Source organism: Coturnix japonica, unplaced genomic scaffold, assembly GCF_054131305.1.
Source record: "Coturnix japonica strain WE unplaced genomic scaffold, WE-NBRP24 Scf047, whole genome shotgun sequence".
Classification (NCBI taxonomy): domain Eukaryota; kingdom Metazoa; phylum Chordata; class Aves; order Galliformes; family Phasianidae; genus Coturnix; species Coturnix japonica.
The window spans coordinates 802,554-822,343 of record NW_028188950.1 but is presented as its reverse complement, the minus strand read 5'-3'; the positions used below and the strand labels follow the sequence as shown (position 1 = coordinate 822,343).

Sequence of the window (19,790 nt, the reverse complement as noted above, 5' to 3'; positions counted from 1 at the left end):
TCTTTGATTATTCCATAGTCTGGCTGTGGAAACGTCTGTGTGAACGTGTCCTCTTTATTCTGACATGAAACTGTTTTGGGGAGGATGAAAATAAATGCTTACAAACATGCAGCTAAAATGATTATTTGTTTTTAACAGTGTTTCATCCAGCTCTTCCCCTAGGACTACTTTTATCATCAGCTGTCCATGGATGTCCAACTGTGATTTGTACAATGTGCAACACTGCTCTGCCAGTTGATATTTCAACAGTAGTAGTTACAGATCTCTACTGTGGCTGCACTGAGAAGGTTTGGTTGTTGGTAAAAGTAAGAACTTTTAGTCAGAGGCATTGCACTTGCCTTTGGTTTGTTGAATCCCATGTTGACGACCATTCGTTCCATGTTCTGTAAATGTAATGACCAGTCATGAATCCATTGATACCTTTCTAATTGTACATTTCTCATTAGTCTGAGAGTTTAGCACGGAGGTAGATCTCTCACTCCAGCTGCAGTAGAGATTGCTCTGGTGTCAGTATATTTTGCACAAGATCCGGTAAATTTTAACTTAGACTCCAGATAGCCATGGGCACATCAGCTGCATTCGGAGTGACCATTAGTGAGCTGGCTGATGACGAGGGTTTGTCTTCTGTTTTATTTGTAGCTGCACTCTACAGGTTTTTGCTCATAAGTCAGCTTGTTCTCTGTTAACTTTACAGTTCTCGTCTTGTATTCTGAGCTGATCAGGACAGGGAATCTGTTTTCTCCTCTTCTTTCCTATGGCAGTGAACACATTGGAGCTTAATCCTGGTCAAGGTTTGGCATTTGATCAGCTATGTGGAGGAGCAACTGTACTGGGAGTCTACTGCCTTTCTGCTCACACAGACCTGGTGTCCTTGCAGGGCATAGCTTGCGTTCTGTTCCCTTGTAAAGGTCACAGTCTTTGCTCTCTCCATCTTGGGGCATTCTGCTCCTTCAGTCCCTGGTGTGCAATATATCTCTGCTCCTGTAGTAGACAGTTTTGCTGCTGCCTGTGGTGTAGACTCTAAACCATCAGCTCTTACTATTCCCACACCACGTGGATGTGATTCTGGGGCCTTTGGATCCATTCCGTGAGTTGTGTCGCTCATGCTTTTGGCTCAGGAAACTGGCAGTTTCAGCAAATAGTGGTTTACAGAAAGGGTAGATTTGGGAGGTATCTGTCAGAGCAAATGAAACATGAACGTTGACAGAAAGACTATGGCAACAGCTGGAATCAACCAAGTTAATCCTCAGCAGCCAAAGCCAGCCCACGTCTTATTGCAGAGGTGTAGGGAGAAAACCCAGAAATGTAGTGCTTTTACACTTGAATTTTGCTAGCTGAGGGCTATTATTAGCTGTTTGCCTCAGAAACCAAAGGTTTTCTGTTCTCTTTCAGACCGGATGAGCTCATGGCTGCACAGGGTAATGTAATACCTCCTCCTCTGCCATACGTGGAGAGTGCTTGCCTAGCTACTGTTGCTGTATTTCTTATGTATTTCTCACTGTAACATGATGTGCAAGTCCAGCCCTCACTGCAAAATGATCTGGTGTGAAAGTCAGGAGGGATTATGAGTACTCTTGGAGTGGTTGGCTCTTTCACTACAGAAATCCTCATCTTACTAGCTTCTCCCAAAGTGCAATGGCTTTCTGAGTCTTAATTTCTCCTCTTACCATTGCACTCAGAAAGCTTTTCAGGGTTCCTCTACCCCAGGGTTCCACTGGTAGCACAGAACAATCCCATTTTAAGGACATGTTGAATGTTAGGTGCTCAGTGTTGAGCATTACGGGATGCAGATTAGACCTTCTTGCTTAAAAGAAACAAGTGCTGCACACCTTGGAAACCTATAGAAAACTAGAGTAAAAAGGGCTGATTCTGCCATCTCATTATCTCAGTATTTGTGGTGCATGCTGAAATCCTTATTTGAAGTGGGCCAAAGCTCCATTGCATTTGTGAGAAGTTTTGCATCACCTGGTTGGTCTAGGCCATGTTTGTTGTCTTGCTAATAAGCAACCCTTCTGATCTTCATCAAATCATTGTGGTTGGAAAAGACCACAAAAATCCCCACATCCAGCCTCACCCCATCCCACCATGCACACTGCCCACGTCCCTCAGTGCCACATCTCCATGGTTATTGAACACTTCCAGGGATGGTGACCCCACCACCTCCCTGCAAAGCTGTGCCACCACATCACCATTCCTCTTCAGAAGAAGTTTTTCTTAACATCCAACTTGAACCTTCTCTGAAAATCATCAGTCAAAACAGGGGCTGTTGAAGATGGGCGGAGAGAATGATGCTTCTACAGTCAGTACAAGCAGGGAGATCAAATGTAGAGTGTGTCAACTGCATTCTTGCATTGGCTTGCTGCCCTGCTCCCTCGCCTTCAGTGGACTGCAGTGCTGGTGGTAGAGCTGTGGTGTGAATCCTGGGATTGCACGTACTGCAACAGTCAGCAGCACAGGAACTTGAGCTGAACTTACCCTCCTGGGCAGCTGCTGCCACTCAGAATTCAGACAGCATGCAGAGGAGAAAGTCATGAAGGAAGGGAAAGGGATGGCAGCAGAAGGCTTCACAGAGTGACAGCGGGGAGGAAGGAGATAGGGGACAGGTCCTGGAAGGGTTTGCTGCAGCGACTCGGCACGGACTCAGATGTGAACGATCCAAATCGTTTATTACAAGTTCTCACATCCCTTATATACCTTCACAAGTTGTTATTTTCTAACTTTCCCATCCGCCCTTACAACTTTCCCAAACATCTTACATGTCAACAAAGCATTCTACAAAACACTTTTCAACTGTCCATGCAGGCACATAACCAATCAGAGCTTTGAGACTCTTCTTCTCCTTGCAGAGGTGTCCTTGGTTCTCATGCTGTTTATCTTGCTCCACAGCTGCTGCTCTGAACAGCTTTTCTTGTATTCCCACAATTCCCCCTTTTTTGTTTATTGACAAGCTACTACCATACTATAATATAATAACACTAATTATATTAATAACATAATCATTATAACTCAATCAAGGCCTCGATTGACAATATTCTGAAAATGAAAAAGGAGATAAGGCAAATGACAAAATATATGGTTAAATCCACTAAAATATCAGACGCATTGTGCCTGCGGCCTAAATTCCTACAACCTGGAAAAGAACCCCTGAGAATCCAATTCTGTGTAAATTTGAAATAGGTTAGAAAAGACTTCAATTTCGTGTTATCCATTTTAGACCATCCCGTTAGCATGAAGCAAATACTCCCTAAGCTAGCACATTATTACTTATTGTCCCTGGAGAGGCAGAAAACTGCAGAAAAGGAGAGAGAAGGATCATGTTGGCGGTGGATGCGATAGGCAGCGCCAGCAGGGCGTCCCCTGCTTCAAGGTGCACTTTCCCTTTCTCATCCACCACGGATTCTCTCTTGCTCTTTTCCTACTCAGGGTCTGAATGGTATTTTCCATTTGTACACTGCATCCGCATGGCCAGTGCATGGTACAGAGTCCAAGTGGAACACCTGCTTACAAAACAGAATAAATTGCCGAGGTTAGCTTTTTTTTGCAAGCACCTTTGTTTCAATTGATGCATGGTCATATTTTGAAAATCCCAATTAGTGAGATGAAAAAGAGTTAATAACTGTTATGTTTAAGAATCATCCGTTTGTCCAGGATTCTTTTCCAGGGTCTTATTTTTACAAACTAAGAAGAGGCTAGTTGATAGGCTAATAAAATCATAACTGAACATTACTAATACACTAGAAGAGCTATTCCCATAATTTCCAGCATTGGTAACATCAAATCCTATTTAACTTATATTCTATCTACTGCCAAAATAGGAAAGACACACAATAATCTAAATAATGCTTAATAATTCTAATTCTTAAATTTATACCAGTAATGTGGAAGAGTTACCTACTATGTCTTACCATTACTAAAATTATTATTTGCAATACAACAAATTACAAAGCAATATCAATGAAGTAAGAGGCGTATAATCACAATCATTATTAAGGCTGGGTGTTATTTTCTGCCTTGAGATGAGGCCGAACATATCTTGCCGGAACCCATGTAGGGCCAGTCCTTGTAGAAACACAAGCATATCCACGACCCCAGGTTATCAATGGTAAGGGACCTTCCCAGTGCCCTGTGGCCATATTTCGAATGTTAACCATTGGCCGTTCCTTGAGCACTGGGGAACCCCCAAAATGACGATCCACACGAGTTGTATTTGTATGATCACGATTCAAAAAATTCAGCACAAACAAAGCCTTACATAATCTTTCTTGTGGTGTGTCTCCCGTATTCCCCCTTTTTTGTTTATTAAGAACAGATTTCAGTGTTTGATGAGTACGCTCAATGATAGCTTGTCCAGTGGGAGAATGAGGGATGCCTGTAATATGTCTAACTCCCCATTCTTGAAGGAAAGTTTGAGTGGCCTTAGAAGTATAAGCGGGCCCATTATCTGTTTTTATCGTATGAGGGATTCCCATAGCAGCATAAGCAGATAACCAGTGTTTACGGGCGTCACGACTGCGTTCACCTGTATGTGCTGTGGCAAATATGTAAGAAGAATGAGTATCTATCGTTACATGTACGTATTTTAGACGGCCGAATTCAGGAACGTGAGTGACATCTGTCTGCCAGAGTTGAAGAGGGGCTGTTCCACGTGGATTTGTCCCAATTTGAGGCAAAGGGGCAATTGCCTGGCAGTCTGGGCATGTTAAAATAATGTTACGGGCTTGATCTACTGTCAGTTGGAATTGTTTTTGTAAGGCTCTCCTGTTCTGATGGAAAAATTGATGGGAGAGTCGTGCTTGCTGAAATAATTGAGGAGTAGCAAAAGCGACTGTGGCTTGATCAGCCTTACGGTTGCCCTCAGTTAAAGGACCAGGCAATGTAGTATGCGATCGAATGTGCATAATAAAATAAGGAAGAGTACGGTGAGAAACATAATGCAAGACTCGTTTGAGCTGTACAAACAAAACCGGATTATTAACTTCCTTAAGAAAGGACCCTTCAATCCGCTGAATGATACCTGTAACATACAAAGAGTCAGTTATTATATTAAGCTTTTGGTCTGAAAAAATTTGGAAAGCTCGAGCTACTGCAGCGAGTTCTACAACTTGAGGTGATCCATCAACAACATGTACGTCTGACTGCCATTGTGTAGCAGTCGCACGCCAGAGAACCACTGCTTGGTGTGTCTTGCCAGAGCCATCTGTAAATACAGTAACACCATTAGGTATTGGAACATGTGAAAGTAAAGTATTAGTAGCAATGGGGATATCAGCCAAATTATGTAGTAACTGATGTTTGGGAGGATGAGTGGACAATTGTCCGGTATAGTCTGCCATAGCAGTCTGAAAAGGAAGTGACTGCGCAAGCATCCAATCTAAATCTTTTTTAGTAGCAGGTACGTATATGCACTCAGGGTCAAGAGCTCGTAGAATTTGTAGACGATGACGACCTCGCTGTATTAGCATAGCAAACATTTCCACTCGTGATGTAATAGTTTTTGAAAATGTATGAGGTAAAAATACCCATTCGAGAATAATGAGAGGATCCTTTTTTGAGGTATCCCATTGACATAACAAGCTATATGGCTGATAGAAGTTGGATATTATTATGAGATGTACTGGAAGTGATAAACAAACACGATGGCTGTATCGATTTTGCACTGATGTTATTACAGAGTCTAAGCATTGTTGTGCTTCTGGTGTTAATTGTCTTTTAGAAGTTAGATCTGGGTCTCCTTTCAGTAGTTTGAATAAAGGATGCAGCTCTTGAGTAGTAATTCCCAAAAGTGGCCGCAACCAATTGATGGTTCCTAATAACTTTTGCAGATCGTTTAATGTCCGTACGTGAGGTACTATTTTGAGGATTTGTGGCTGAATAGTGTGAGATGCAATTTTCCATCCTAAATATTTCCATGGAGAACTAAGTTGCACTTTTTCTTCTGCTATTTGTAAGCCAATAGATTGGACTGCCTCCCGGACGAGCAGTAAAGCGTCCTTTAGACCCTCTTCTTGTTCTGCTGCTATTAAAATATCATCCATGTAATGATAAATAAGGACATGAGGTCTAGCCTTTCGTACTGGTTGTAATGCATTTGCTACAGTCAATTGACATATCGTTGGACTATTAAGCATTCCTTGTGGTAACACTGTCCAATGATACCGCTGAACAGGGCTTTGTAGGTTGATAGAGGGCACTGAGAAAGCAAATCGTGGTGCATCTTTTGGATGAAGCTGAATGGTAAAAAAACAGTCTTTCAAATCAATGACTGCTATAGGCCAATCCGCAGGTAACATTGAGGGTGAAGGAAGGCCAGGCTGCAACGCTCCCATAGGCTCAATTACTGCATTGACAGCATGCAAGTCCTGTAAAAGTCTCCATTTTCCACTCTTCTTGAGGATAACAAAAACCGGAGTATTCCAAGGGCTGGTAGTAGGCACTATGTGACCAGCAGCTAGCTGTTCTTGAACTAACTCATGTAAGTGCAGCAACTTTTCTCTTTTTAAGGGCCACTGATCTACCCAAATAGGTTGTTCTGTTTTCCAAGCTAAGGGTATAGGTTGCTGCCGATCAATGGCCCTTACTGAAAATTTGTCTGCAAAATCATACCCCACTGACTTAAGAGATCACGACCCCACAAAGTACAGGGAATTGGTAAAATGTAAGGAGCAGCGTGAGCAATGCGACCATCAGGCCCTTCAAAAGATAAAATTCGGGCACTTTGTTTTGGCTGCTGTAGGCCCCCAACCCCCACAATAGCAGAATTAGGGTCTCTTAGTGGCCACTCAGAGGGCCAATCACTGGACTTAATGATGGTAACATCAGCTCCAGTATCCACTAGTCCTAATAACTGCCTGCCATTTACTAAGCATGGTAATAATGGTTTGTCTTTTGACAGTTGTGTGGTCCATAGCACAACAGGTTTATCTGTGCTCCCAAATCCACCGGTTCGATCTCTAATACCAGGTTTGGTCATAGAATGAAAAGGGACTAATTGTGCTATTTTTTGGCCTTTTGGAATAAAACAGGGGGGTGAGGGTGTCCATGCCATTATCTTAATTTCCCCGGTATGGTCAGCATCTATAACTCCAGGTAAAACAAAAAGTCCCATCCTTGTAACAGAAGAACGTCCTAACAAGAGGGCGCTATGCCCGTCCCCAAGGGGACCCATTACCCCTGTTGGAATGAGAGTCACGGTGCTATCAGTCAGCGTCACTGACTGGGCAGTGGACAAATCCACTCCTGCGCTGCCAACGGTGGCTGGTCTGAGTGAGCTGGCCAGACAGCGTCTGGCTGAGTCGGGACCGTATTTGCTGTCATAGCGCGCGGTCTCGCGCTCCTCTTGCCGTTTCCCGGCAGATCGCAGGGCTGTGCAGCAACAGGAAGTTTGGATCGGCAGTCTCTAGCCCAGTGTAGCCCCTTCCTGCACCGTGGACAGGGTCGAGTTGGAACAGCAGAAGCATTTTTATTTACTCGCTTGGGCTTTTTACAGTCCCGTTGGACATGACCTGGTTCTCCACAATTGTAACACTTTACTTTTTGAGCTGTCCCTGCATCAAGTTGGGTGGCCAATGAATCTGCTAGCAGGGCCATTTTATGACTTTCTGTGCCTACATCTTGACAGGCTTTAATCAAGTCAGTAATTGATGGGTCTGCATTCCTTAGGGACTTTAAAACCTTTCGACAGTCTGCATTTGCGTTTTCTACTGCTAATTGCTTAAGCAAGACATTTCGGGCAGCTTCATTTTCTACTTGTCTCTCTAATGAATTTTGTAAACGGTCAAGAAATTTAATGTAAGGCTCAGTAGCCTCTTGCCTAATTGAAGTAAATGAAGCATCGGGTGAATTAATATCAGGAACCCGACGGACAGCATGCAACACCAAAGTCTTAACTTGTTCCAGGCATTGCCTGTCCAGCTGTGCCTGTGCCTGAGGTGTTGCCCGGACCCCCTCCCCCATGAGTTCCTCTAGGCCAATGTGATTTAGATGGTTCAAATTATTCAAGGCCTGGACAGCAGCCTGATCCCGGTATTCAGTCATGAACACGGTGTATTGCATGGGAGAGAGGATCATTCGTAACACACTTTTCCAGTCATGAGGGGTCATAACATAACTATCACCAATTGCAACCAAAAGATTATATGTAAAGGTAGACTGAACTCCGTATGTTCTCACTGACTTCCTTAGCTCTTTCACTGCCTCATAAGGCAGGGGTTCCCAACGGGGGACCTGATTCAGCTGATACAACACAGGAAAGGCTTGCAATGTGTCAGCATCACCCCTTAATATTGCTTCTTTTCTGCACTGCTCTAAGACACCACAGTACGCTGTAGGGAAATTTGTCGTTTCTGCTTCCTTCAAAGTATCATCAGGAGGAAATGCGTCCGATTCTCTTTCTGGATCTTCTGGACCGGGGTCACAACGATCCGCTGGTTTCGATCCGTCCGTGCCTTTAACCACGTTACACGCCGGCTGCACAGACGCAGCAGCGCATGACGTGGGGGGGGAGGAGGGCAGAAGCGGCGCGACGAACGTCGTAGGCGGAGCGAAGGGCGAGGGCGCCGTAGAGGGCGGCAACGCGGCGAACGTCGGGGGAGGAGCGAACGGCGGGAGCGCGAAGGGGGGCGGCCGCGGCCCCTCGTCTCCCCGAATCGGGGAGGGGTCGGAGCCGCCAGTCGGATCCGGGCACGGGCCGCTTCCCGCAGCGAGAGGCAGCGGCGGGGTTGGGACGGAGGGCGGCAGGGAATGGTCGGAATAAATTCTTTCCCGTCGTGATTGCTTAATCCCTTCCATTATCCGGCTCCAAACGGGCAACAGCTTAGCAGCCTTTCTGTCTTTAGCGAGAGAAGCCTCGTAGAGTTTTGAGCCGATTTTGTCCCAAAGTTCTCCATCTAGAGAGAACTCAGTTTTTGGAAATTCAGGGACGTTTTTGCTTATCCATTTAAGAAGAGTAGCTAATGCTTTAGTAGACACAGTCTTATCCTGATACGGTAACACTGACCGCAATACTTCGAGATTTACTTTCTGCTCCTTCGGTAGTGAGCTCCCCATAGTTCCCGACTGCTCACCTTCTGTCCTGCAGAACGGTGCGGGTGCGCGCGAAACAGTCTCTCCGAAGTTCAGTCGGGCGACGCTGCCGGACCGGGCTCGCTCAGCCGCGGGTTGATTTGCCCCACGTTGTGGGCGCCATTTGCAGCGACTCGGCACGGACTCAGATGTGAACGATCCAAATCGTTTATTACAAGTTCTCACATCCCTTATATACCTTCACAAGTTGTTATTTTCTAACTTTCCCATCCGCCCTTACAACTTTCCCAAACATCTTACATGTCAACAAAGCATTCTACAAAACACTTTTCAACTGTCCATGCAGGCACATAACCAATCAGAGCTTTGAGACTCTTCTTCTCCTTGCAGAGGTGTCCTTGGTTCTCATGCTGTTTATCTTGCTCCACAGCTGCTGCTCTGAACAGCTTTTCTTGTATTCCCACAGTTTGCCATGACTGCTGGGGAGTAGGAGCCTTCCCGGTCACCTGAGCTGGGTATGCCTGAATATGCTTGCATGAATGATCTGAATGAGTGGTCTTCCATGTCTCCACTGCAAATAAAAGGCAATGTCAATCCCCCTCACACCTGCTAGTCCTGCATTCATGCTTGGAGCCTCTGTCTTGGTATCAGCATCAGGACCCTGGGATCTTTCCTGGGACCCAAACAAGCATAGGAAGCTTATTCAAAATTGCTCTGCTGTTAGAAGCTGGCTAGCACCAGAGAAGTCCATGATGTAAGTGCGTCAGAAATATTCTGCACTTCTACAGCCTTTTGTAGGGCAAACCATGGAATAGAAATGGAAGCCCATTTATTTAGGGTTTATCTGTTCTCCCACTCCTCAAATAGGAACTAGCATGAACGCTCTCAGCAACCAGTTGTTGGTAAAAGGAGAATCAGATAAAAAAGTCATTAAAGTAATCAATAAAAGATTCAATGTATCAATCGATCCTACTTAGCAAGGTGATTAACTGAATCACCTTAACTGAAGTGTGTATGCCTAACTAATTACACTTGCTATCTTTCTGATGCTAACTCCATTTGTTGACACAAAGGGTAAGGTGGGCTTTAAACACTTTCTTCTTTATGTGTTAGTTATTAAGAGGAGATGACCTCAGCCAGTTCTCTGAAGAATCAGGGGTTGCTGAGAGTAGAAAACCATGCTTTATGCATATAACTGAGCTACAAAATCTAATGTAGGCCAAATATTCACCATATTAAGGGCTATATCATTACCATAGGGTAGACTCAAAAGATGGTTTTCTGCTCTTAAATTTCTATGGTTTCCTGATCTTGAGGTCCTCACTTCATAATTGAGCTGTATTTGGCTGATCTCCAGTGCAGAGTGGAGCAATATCAAAAAGACAGACAGATGAAGAGCTGTCATTGTCTTCATTAGAAGAAATCTGAAAATTAGGAGTTCCAGCTGATAGTAAAGACTACTCAGAGGGATGGGATGACCATATGGACTGTGCTGAGATGCATTATAATGTGTGATAAACACTGTAAAGCAGTGTTGCTCCAGGAAATGGTCCAATACAACATAGAAGCAACTTTTAATGTCTTCCAGTCACAAGTTGTTCATATCTAATGTATATTTTACCCAATGTTTTCCAGTTCCAGAAGCAGAGGATGCCTTTATCAACAAGCAGAAGGTGCAGAAGGAGGTGAAGGCTGCACCAACAGAAAATGCCACGCTGAGCTGCGAGGTGGCCCAGGAGAAGACGGAGGTGAAGTGGTACAAGGAGGGGAAACTGATCACCTCGAGCAAGAAGTTCAGGGTGGAGTCAGAGGGCAAACAGCGTCGGCTGGTGGTGAGCCAGGTGCAGAAGAAAGGTGCAGGAGAGTACAGCTGCGAGGCTGCTGGCCAGAGACTCACCTTCAAGATTCATGTCACAGGTAAGACAGGTGTTGTCTGAAATACAGCAGAGAACAGTAAAGTAAAATCTAGTTTCCATTATACAGTGATCCAGGTGCAGTAGTCTGTGCTGAGGTTTTTTTCCCTATACTTGATTGCCTGGGTTTGTAGAAAGTATTTGGTTTTAGTATGGCACAAAGACCTGTTTCAGTCTGTAGAATAATAATTACTGATATATGTACAATGGAAGCAATATTCAAGATATTATTCAAATCTCTCCAGTGCCTGAGATCCCAAACTGTAATTCTTGTTCACCGAAACATTTGACTAAGATAAGTATGTGCAGTGAGGCTGGAGTGCATGTTCTACGTGCAGCCTTTCGTGGCAGGAGAAGCAGGAACTTCTCCTAGTAGTACACTGCCTTTTTACTATGCCTTTATGTTGGAGGCTGCATCTGGATAGGTGAGTCTGCTACTCACAGTAAGAGACCTGGTAGAGCTGACTATTGCCAGAGCTCAAAGTAAGATAGATATCTGCAAATCACACACAAAGAAGAAAGGACTGCGTTGGTGAGCATATTTCCTTTGTGCCTTTGACAGTCACAGTTGTGGCAATGGTAGAGGCCATGAGGAGTCTGTTCAGGAAGCCAGGAGTACTGTTCTGGGTCATGAAAAGGCAGCCAGTGGTTTGACTATCGCATGTTTATGTGTTTTGATGTTTCACAGTGGGTCTTAAGTTAAAGGAGCTCAGGTTTTGGTTGCCTGCAGGACAGATGTTCTTTTGGGTTCAATATGTTTGCATAGTGACTTGCAACCATGGGACTGGTGTTCAAGGACCCTCTTGGTTCCTTCAGTTCCTAGGTTCTTTCTTGCCTAGATTTGACACTTTGTTTCAACAGAAGAGCTGATATTCTCTAGTGAAGGCTATTAGTTTGGGCACAAGTGGTAACCTAAACCTGTTCCAACCTGTACATACAAACCTGCAAGTTGGTCTCATTTCAGTCCCTCAGTCAATACTTTTTCTTTTCTTCCCTCAGAGCCAAAACCTGTGTTTATAAACCAGGAGCAGGTGCAGAAAGAGGTGAGTGCTGCCCTGGCAGCAAGTGCCTCCCTCAGCTGTGAAGTAGCACAGGATACAACCGAAGTAAAATGGTTCAAGGATGGAAGACTGCTTGCCTCCTCCAGAAAGTTCAGAATGGAATCTGTGGGCAAAACACGGCGTCTGGTTGTGGAGCAGCTGGAGAAGAAAGATGCTGGAGAATACATCTGCTAGGCTGCTGGCCAGAAGATGACCTTCAAGTTGGAAACAACTGGTGAGCATTCCCTTTGGGAGCACTAAGCAGCTGTTTATGTGGCTTAGAGGAAGACTGTCTGTCTTCTACCCTGTGGGCATGGAACAGCCACAGTTCCCCCTGGAACAATATCAATGACCCACACCACTAATTGGATTCTCCTTTTTAATGTAGTGGTAGCGAGCTGAAAACCTGGCTGTGGAATACTTCTGACTAAGGAACTTCTATTTTAATTTCTAGGTGCACTGAATTACCCTCTTAGAGTATCTTTCTGAATATATAAGCAACCACGGGTGACTGTTGTCATCAATTTATAAGCAATGAGCCGATAATGTTCCAATTAGAAACTTTTATTAATTGTAGCGGGTAAAACAAAAAGGCAATTCAGCGCTGGGCGACAGGGGAATCCTCGTTCCTCCAACTGCCGCACCTTCCCGTCCCTTGCAACTTCTTTTGTAAGGTCCATCCCGAGTGTATTGTCCTTTAATTGGTCGGTCGTGATCGTGCCACTTGGTGTGTCGTTCCTTGGTTGGTCCTTCCGTGAAACTTTGTATCCATCGGGGCGCGCTTTGCCTGTAACTATGCAGAGTACACAATCTACCCATAAAATTAGAGTGTTCTGCAACCCTTGTGGCCTCCATATTCCACCATCACATCCCGGTCCTAATGAACAAGCACTCCACCACAATGCTACCACATCCCGGTCTTAATGAGCAAACATTTTATCACAGTCCCCCCTTTTCTTTTATTGTACTATTTTGTTTTGCTCATTAAACCGTTTTAGTTCTTGTCGACTCCTGGGCTCTTTTTCTTTGTTCTGTTTTCTTAGTTCAGCCATTGTATCTATTGCTACCCCCGTTTGATCAGCGTAGGTGCAACATTGTTCTTTAAGAGCCACACATTGTCCCCCTTGCTGCAATAGGAGAAGATCCAACCCCCTTCTATTTTGTAACACTACTTCTGATGGGACCACTTAAATGGCTCATGTGTCTGTACCTCTGTACCCCAACCCTCATTAATGAGACTTAATATTATTATCAATTGAGCTAGTTTTTAGATAGGCAGTTTTCCCACTGCAGTAGTGCGTCTTTAATTGTTCGGGGGAGTTATTTCCAGTCTTGGGGTATCTTCTGGATTCTAAATCTTTGGATTCATTCATAATGGAGCAGACCCCTCCACATGTTTTATCTCCTCTGCCTCGCCCATCGACTCGGTTGCCTCGAGCCATGGGGTGTATAATCTTCTCGGCAGCAAGAGTATTCTTCAGGAGGGGCTGGTTTTGCTTCCCTTTTAAGTGGGTCTTTGGGGTACTGCACCCTATTCTTTTTCCCACTGGTTATACACTTAAGTGATGCTGGTAAGGATCTAAATTCACCCCCAGGTTTACCCCCTTCTATTAAAATTTCCACGGCCACTCTGAAGGCTAATAACCAATTTGTGTATCCCTGTTTCCGCAGTGGGTCCACTACCTTTCTAAAACATATCCCAACAGTTGCATTCACAATAGTCAAAATATTCCCTTCTACATTAAATTCTATACTGATACGTTTATACAATCATTGTTAATTCATGTTCTCATTTTCCTTGACGGAGGGTTTCGTGACAGTTTTACTTTCAAATCACCCGCTGGACTAGTGACTCTCCATTCGTGATTTTGTACTGGACCCTTAACACGACTAGCATGTGTCCATCCTTTTTCAGCAGTTCTGATGGCAGTATTGGTAGTCAATAATACCAGATAGGGACCTTCCCAGCGAGGCTGCAGTGTGGTTTCTCTCCAGGTCTTTATCAGAACCCAATCTCCAGGCTTTATTCGATGGAGGGTAATGTCCAGAGGGGGTCTTTGAGTCAATTGTCCCTTTTTCCACAATTCCTGTTTATACTTCATTAATTCCGTGATATAAGCTTGAATGTTCTTATCTAACACCCCCGGGTGATCTTTAGGGGTTCCTGCATCATATGGCATTCCGTATAACATTTCGAAGGGAGATATTCCTATGTCAGCCCGGGGCTGGGCCCTAAGGTTTAAGAGGGCAAGGGGAATGCATTTTATCCATGAGAGCTTAGTTTCTAGTGTTAATTTGGCCAATTGCTTTTTTAGTTCCCCATTCATTCTCTCTACTCGCCCTGAACTCTGTGGGTGCCAGGGAGTATGTTCTTCCCATTTTATTCCCAAGGCTTCAGCTATATTTCTAGTGATTCTTGATGTAAAGTGTGGTCCTTGATCTGAATCTATTACTTCTGTTACCCCATACCTAGGGATGATTTGCTCGAGTAATATTTTTGTTACTACCTGAGCTGTTGCTTTAGTTGTGGGGAATGCCTCTACATAATGTGTGAGGTGGTCTATTATGACTAATACATATTTATATCTTCCTACTTTAGGAAATTCGGTAAAGTCAATTTGGACTCTAGAAAATGGCCTAGTGGCCAAGGGTCTTCCCCCCATAGGCAGTTTTCTTTGTACGGCTCTGTTTATCTTTAAGCACGTAATACATCCTTGAGTAATATGTCTAGCTAAATTATGTAGGCCTATACACATGTACTTAGTGGCAAAATGATCTATTAAAGCTTGGCTTCCCCAGTGGGTCCGTTCGTGCAACTGGGTCAGCACCTGAGATGCTATTGACTTAGGCAGTACCTCTCTCCCGTCAGCTAGATACCACCTCCCTTCTGTGTTTTTAGTTATTCCCATTTGATTCAGTTTTTGTTCTTCCTTCGGTGTAAACGAAGGGGCCTCATCATGTGTCAATTCTTCCTGCCTCTCCTGCCTCAGGACCAATTCCCTCAGGGCAGCTTGCTTAGCTTCTAGGTCTGCTGCATTATTTCCTCTAGTCTTGTAATCGGTCCCCTGTTGGTGTCCTCTAAGGTGTACCACCGCTATCTTCTTTGGTTTTCGTAGGGCCACTAAGAGTTGCTTTATTAATTCTTGATGTATTAAGTCCTTTCCTTGGGAATTTATCAATCCCCTTTCTTCCCAAATCTTCCCAAAGGTATGTATTACCCCATAACTATATTTGGAATCGGTATAGATAGTGCCCTCTTTTCCCTGTAATCTTTTTAGTGCCTGTAAAACAGCATACAGCTCGCAAGCTTGAGCTGACCAAGTGTTACTCAAGGGTCCTGATTCCAATACCCGGAGGGTCTTTCCATCTACTATTGCATAACCTGATCTTCTCTTTCCCTCCACTACTCTAGAGGATCCATCCACAAATAATTTTTCCCCTTCTCTTAATTCTTCTTCTTCTAAATCTGGTCTGATTTTTGTTTGTTCTTCTATCGTATGTAAACAGTTATGAATGAGTCCCACATTTTCGGGTTTTCCATATAAGAATTCTGCAGGATTCTGGAGACTTGTGGTCTCCAGGGTTAAGTTAGGGGCTTCCAGTAAGATACCCTCATACTTTAGAAGACGAGAATCAGATATCCATTTTTCAGCTTTTTGTTGGAGCACATTTCTAATATTGTGGGGAGATAGTACCTTTATATTGCTGTTAAAAGTAATTTTCCTGGCTTCTTCTACCAATAACGCACACCCAACAATTGCTTGTAAGCAAGTGGGCCATCCTCGGCTCACAGGGTCTAATAATTTTGACAAATATCCAACGGGTTTCTTCTTCCCTGCCCAATCCTGTGTTAAAACCCCATACGCTGTACCACTGTCTATGTTAACGAATAAATAAAAGGGTCTTTTTAAGTCAGGCAGGCTCAAGACAGGGGCATTGATGAGATCCTCCTTCAGCTTTTGTAGATTCTCTTCATCTTGTCTATCCCACTTTATTAATCCATCGGTACTGAGCTTTTGATATAGAAACTTTACTTTACTGCTATAATTTTCAATCCATTGTCTACAATATCCCACTAATCCCAGCAATTGTCTTATTTGTCTCTTATTGTTTGGCGACTTCAGGGACAATATTCCTTGTATCCTTTCAGGATCTATCTTCTTTTCTCCTTTACTCAGGTAATGCCCTAGATATCTAACCTCCTCTTCCACAAATTGCAATTTCCTTTTTGATACTTTAAGTCCTTTCAGTCCCAAAAAGTTCAGCAATTTAATACTTTCTTTCCGAACCTTTCCCTCATCCTCTCCAGCAATTAATAGATCATCTACATACTGTATTAATTTGGTATCAGGATCTAGCTGATACTCTTGCAGGATCTGTTCTAGGGCTTGCCCAAACAAATTAGGGGATTCTGTGAAGCCTTGGGGGAGTACAGTCCACCTTAATTGCTGTTTTCTGTTAGTATCTGGGTCTTCCCACTCAAATGCAAAAAAATCGCGGCATGTCTCATCTAAAGGGCAAGCCCAAAAAGCATCTTTTAAGTCTATGACACTATACCACAAGTTGTCGGGCCCTAATTTACTTAGCAATGTATAGGGATTAGCTACAACTGGGAACCTAGATACAGTGCGCTTGTTAATTTCCCTCAGATCATGAACCAACCGATATGTTCCATCAGGTTTCTTTACCGGTAATATAGGGGTATTAAATGGGGACATACAGGGTTCCAGTAATCCTTTGCTCACTAATCTATCTATTTCTGGTTTGAGACCCCTCCTTCCTTCCAGGGAAATAGGATATTGTTTTATTTTTCCTATTACTTTGGTAGTTTCCCGGGAAGGTTTGCATCCGAGGGGGATCTGTTGTATAGTAGACCTTTCTGCTCCTGAATCTACTAGAAACTCTACCTCCTCAGCTTGGGGACCAATTTTCAATTTTATCAAGGGCTCCTGTTGTTTCTGGGTCCCCAATATATAGAGCCCCTGACACCCCTAGTCTTCTTGGAAGGACTTTTCATCTCTCATTCTAACCCTGCAGTCCCTCTTCATGTGTCCCTTTTTCCTGCAATAATAGCATATTCTCTCCTCCTCCCTGTTTTCAGGCTTCCTAAATTTTTGCTGTCCTGGAATTCGATTTTGCGTCCATCCCCCCATTTTCCTTTCCAATTCCCTACTTTCTCTGACCGCTGCTACCATCATCCTAACCTGCCTATTATGTCTTTCTTCCTCCCTTCTTACATATACCTTCTGAGCTTCCCTCAAAAGTTCATCAAGCCCCCGATCCTGCCAATTTTCTATCTTTTCTAGTTTCTTGCGGATATCTTCCCAAGCCTTAGCTACGAACTGTGTTTTGAGCAGAGCCTGGCCTATCGGTGTATCGGGATCCAATCCTGAATATAGTTGTAAATTCTTGCGTAACCTTTCTAGCCATTCAGTGGGTGTTTCCTCCTTCTTTTGTCTTTCATTAAAAGCTTTATTTATATTCTGACCTCTTGGGACTGCCTCCCTAATGCCCTGGATAATGATAGTTCGCAGGTCCTGCATGTGAGTCCTATGATGTTGATTTTGATGGTCCCATTGCGGATTCTGTAAGGGCCATTTAATATCCGCAGCGGGCCCGTGGGCATGTTGAGCATCCCAAATGCGCATCCCTGCACGCCTAATCATACCTCTCTCTTCTGCTGTGAACAGTATACTTAGAATAGATTGTAGTTCCTCCCAGGTATAAACATTTGGCCCTAAGAACTGATCTACTCTGTCTGCCACCCCCAGGGGATCTTCTAGTATATTACCCATTTCCTTCTTAAAATCTCTAACATCCCCTGAATTTAAGGGCACTGATATAAACCCCATCTGAGGTTGTGGACCTCCCATGGGCATTTCTCTTAAAGGGTAGAGGTTATTTTGTCGTGCCTTTGCCCGTGTGACAGGCCCTCCCCCTTCTATCTTTTGTACTTCCGCCTCTCTCGAATCCATCTGCCCATGATCCAACTGAGGAGGAGAAGGTAGGGGAATTGCTGGTGGTAAAGCATATGGTGGGGGTCCCACTAAGGCCTCCTCTTCCCTTCGAGGTTTACGTTTTTCGACATCTTTTTCTTTTCGTGTCAAATTAAAAATGGGGACTCCTAAACCCTCTGGGCGAGTGACCCATACTGCTGCATAGTCACTTTCTTCTTGATTGAAAGGGGTTTTGGAGTTTACCCAAAAATTTAATTGCTGTTGTACCCAATCTTCATTAGAACCATACTTAGGCCACCATACTGCCGGGCCAATTTGTTGTCCGCTCCAAATTTCTATACAATAATAAATCATCTTTGCCTTATCTTTATTTCTTGTTCCTGGATAGTGCGTCCAGGCAATTAGCATGAACCCTAGAGGTGAGTCCTTAGGAATGGATGGTCGTTTAGAAGGGGTGGGTGGTTTAGTTTTACACTGCCCCATCTCGTTCTTTACTTCTTGCTCTCTTGTTTTATTCAACGTCTGTAGCTCCCCCTAGTGCCCGTAGCTCTAGGGGAACACCTAAATAATAATCATCCCTAGTGCCCGTAGCTCTAGGGGAACACCTAAATAATAATAATCATCCCTAGTGCCCGTAGCTCTAGGGGAACACCTAAATAATAATAATCATCCCTAGTGCCCGTAGCTCTAGGGGAACACCTAAATAATAATCATCCCTAGTGCCCGTAGCTCTAGGGGAATACCAAAGAATAACCCTCCATAGAGCCCGCAGCCCTAGGGGTTGTGGTGGTGAAAGGGTCCCGCTTATACCCTGTACCCACCCTTCGGCGTGCCCTCACTCAGTGTTGCATTCACTCGCTTCCCCCAGGTCGTGGCCCACGCCCTCGCGGGCAATGGGAACCACACTACTGTGGGGTCCACACTCGCTCGGGTTAGTGCCGGCTGCCGGCCCCCCTTCACAAGCACACAACACTCGCCACACGCCGGATTCCCAACCCAGACCGGACTATACTCACCTGTCCTGCGTCTTCGTCCGGACTTTCGTGCACGAAATTTAAAGGGTTAACCGGTTTTTCCTTGCCTTTGTGTTTTAAATTTCGGATCGTCGGCGGGAGTAGGGCGGGAGGATAGGAGCTGAGGCCGCCTATTTAGGCGGGGCGCCCCCTCAGGCTCATTCCTACGCCAGTATTCCCGTCCGAGTCACGGCGCCAAATTGTCATCAATTTATAAGCAATGAGCCGATAATGTTCCAATTAGAAACTTTTATTAATTGTAGCGGGTAAAACAAAAAGGCAATTCAGCGCTGGGCGACAGGGGAATCCTCGTTCCTCCAACTGCCGCACCTTCCCGTCCCTTGCAACTTCTTTTGTAAGGTCCATCCCGAGTGTATTGTCCTTTAATTGGTCGGTCGTGATCGTGCCACTTGGTGTGTCGTTCCTTGGTTGGTCCTTCCGTGAAACTTTGTATCCATCGGGGTGCGCTTTGCCTGTAACTATGCAGAGTACACAATCTACCCATAAAATTAGAGTGTTCTGCAACCCTTGTGGCCTCCATATTCCACCATCACATCCCGGTCCTAATGAACAAGCACTCCACCACAATGCTACCACATCCCGGTCTTAATGAGCAAACATTTTATCACAACTATGATCCTGATTTATATCTAGGTTCAGGATTACTGTTTCAGTTAGGTTAGATGAATAGCTCCAGAGAAGATAGGGAAATACAGCAGTTAACTGATACCACGTGTCAGAAGAATGCAGCTCAGTGCTGGGCAGTTTGCTGCTTCATTCCCTCTTACAAGTTGCACCCAAGGCTGGAAAAGACCACTGAGATAGCTGAGTCCAACCCCAGCCCAC

General features: G+C 44.4%; 1 long non-coding RNA gene across 1 annotated transcript; it reads right to left on the bottom strand.

The window, feature by feature from the left end:
- Positions 1 to 12,517: 12,517 nt before the first annotated feature.
- On the bottom strand, positions 12,518 to 17,560 carry LOC146752289 (uncharacterized). Its single transcript, XR_014940687.1, has 2 exons — positions 14,735 to 17,560; positions 12,518 to 14,611 (listed from the first exon to the last, which is right to left on the bottom strand). It is a non-coding gene; the product is annotated as an uncharacterized LOC146752289 (long non-coding RNA).
- Between the last annotated feature and the right edge of the window lie 2,230 nt (positions 17,561 to 19,790).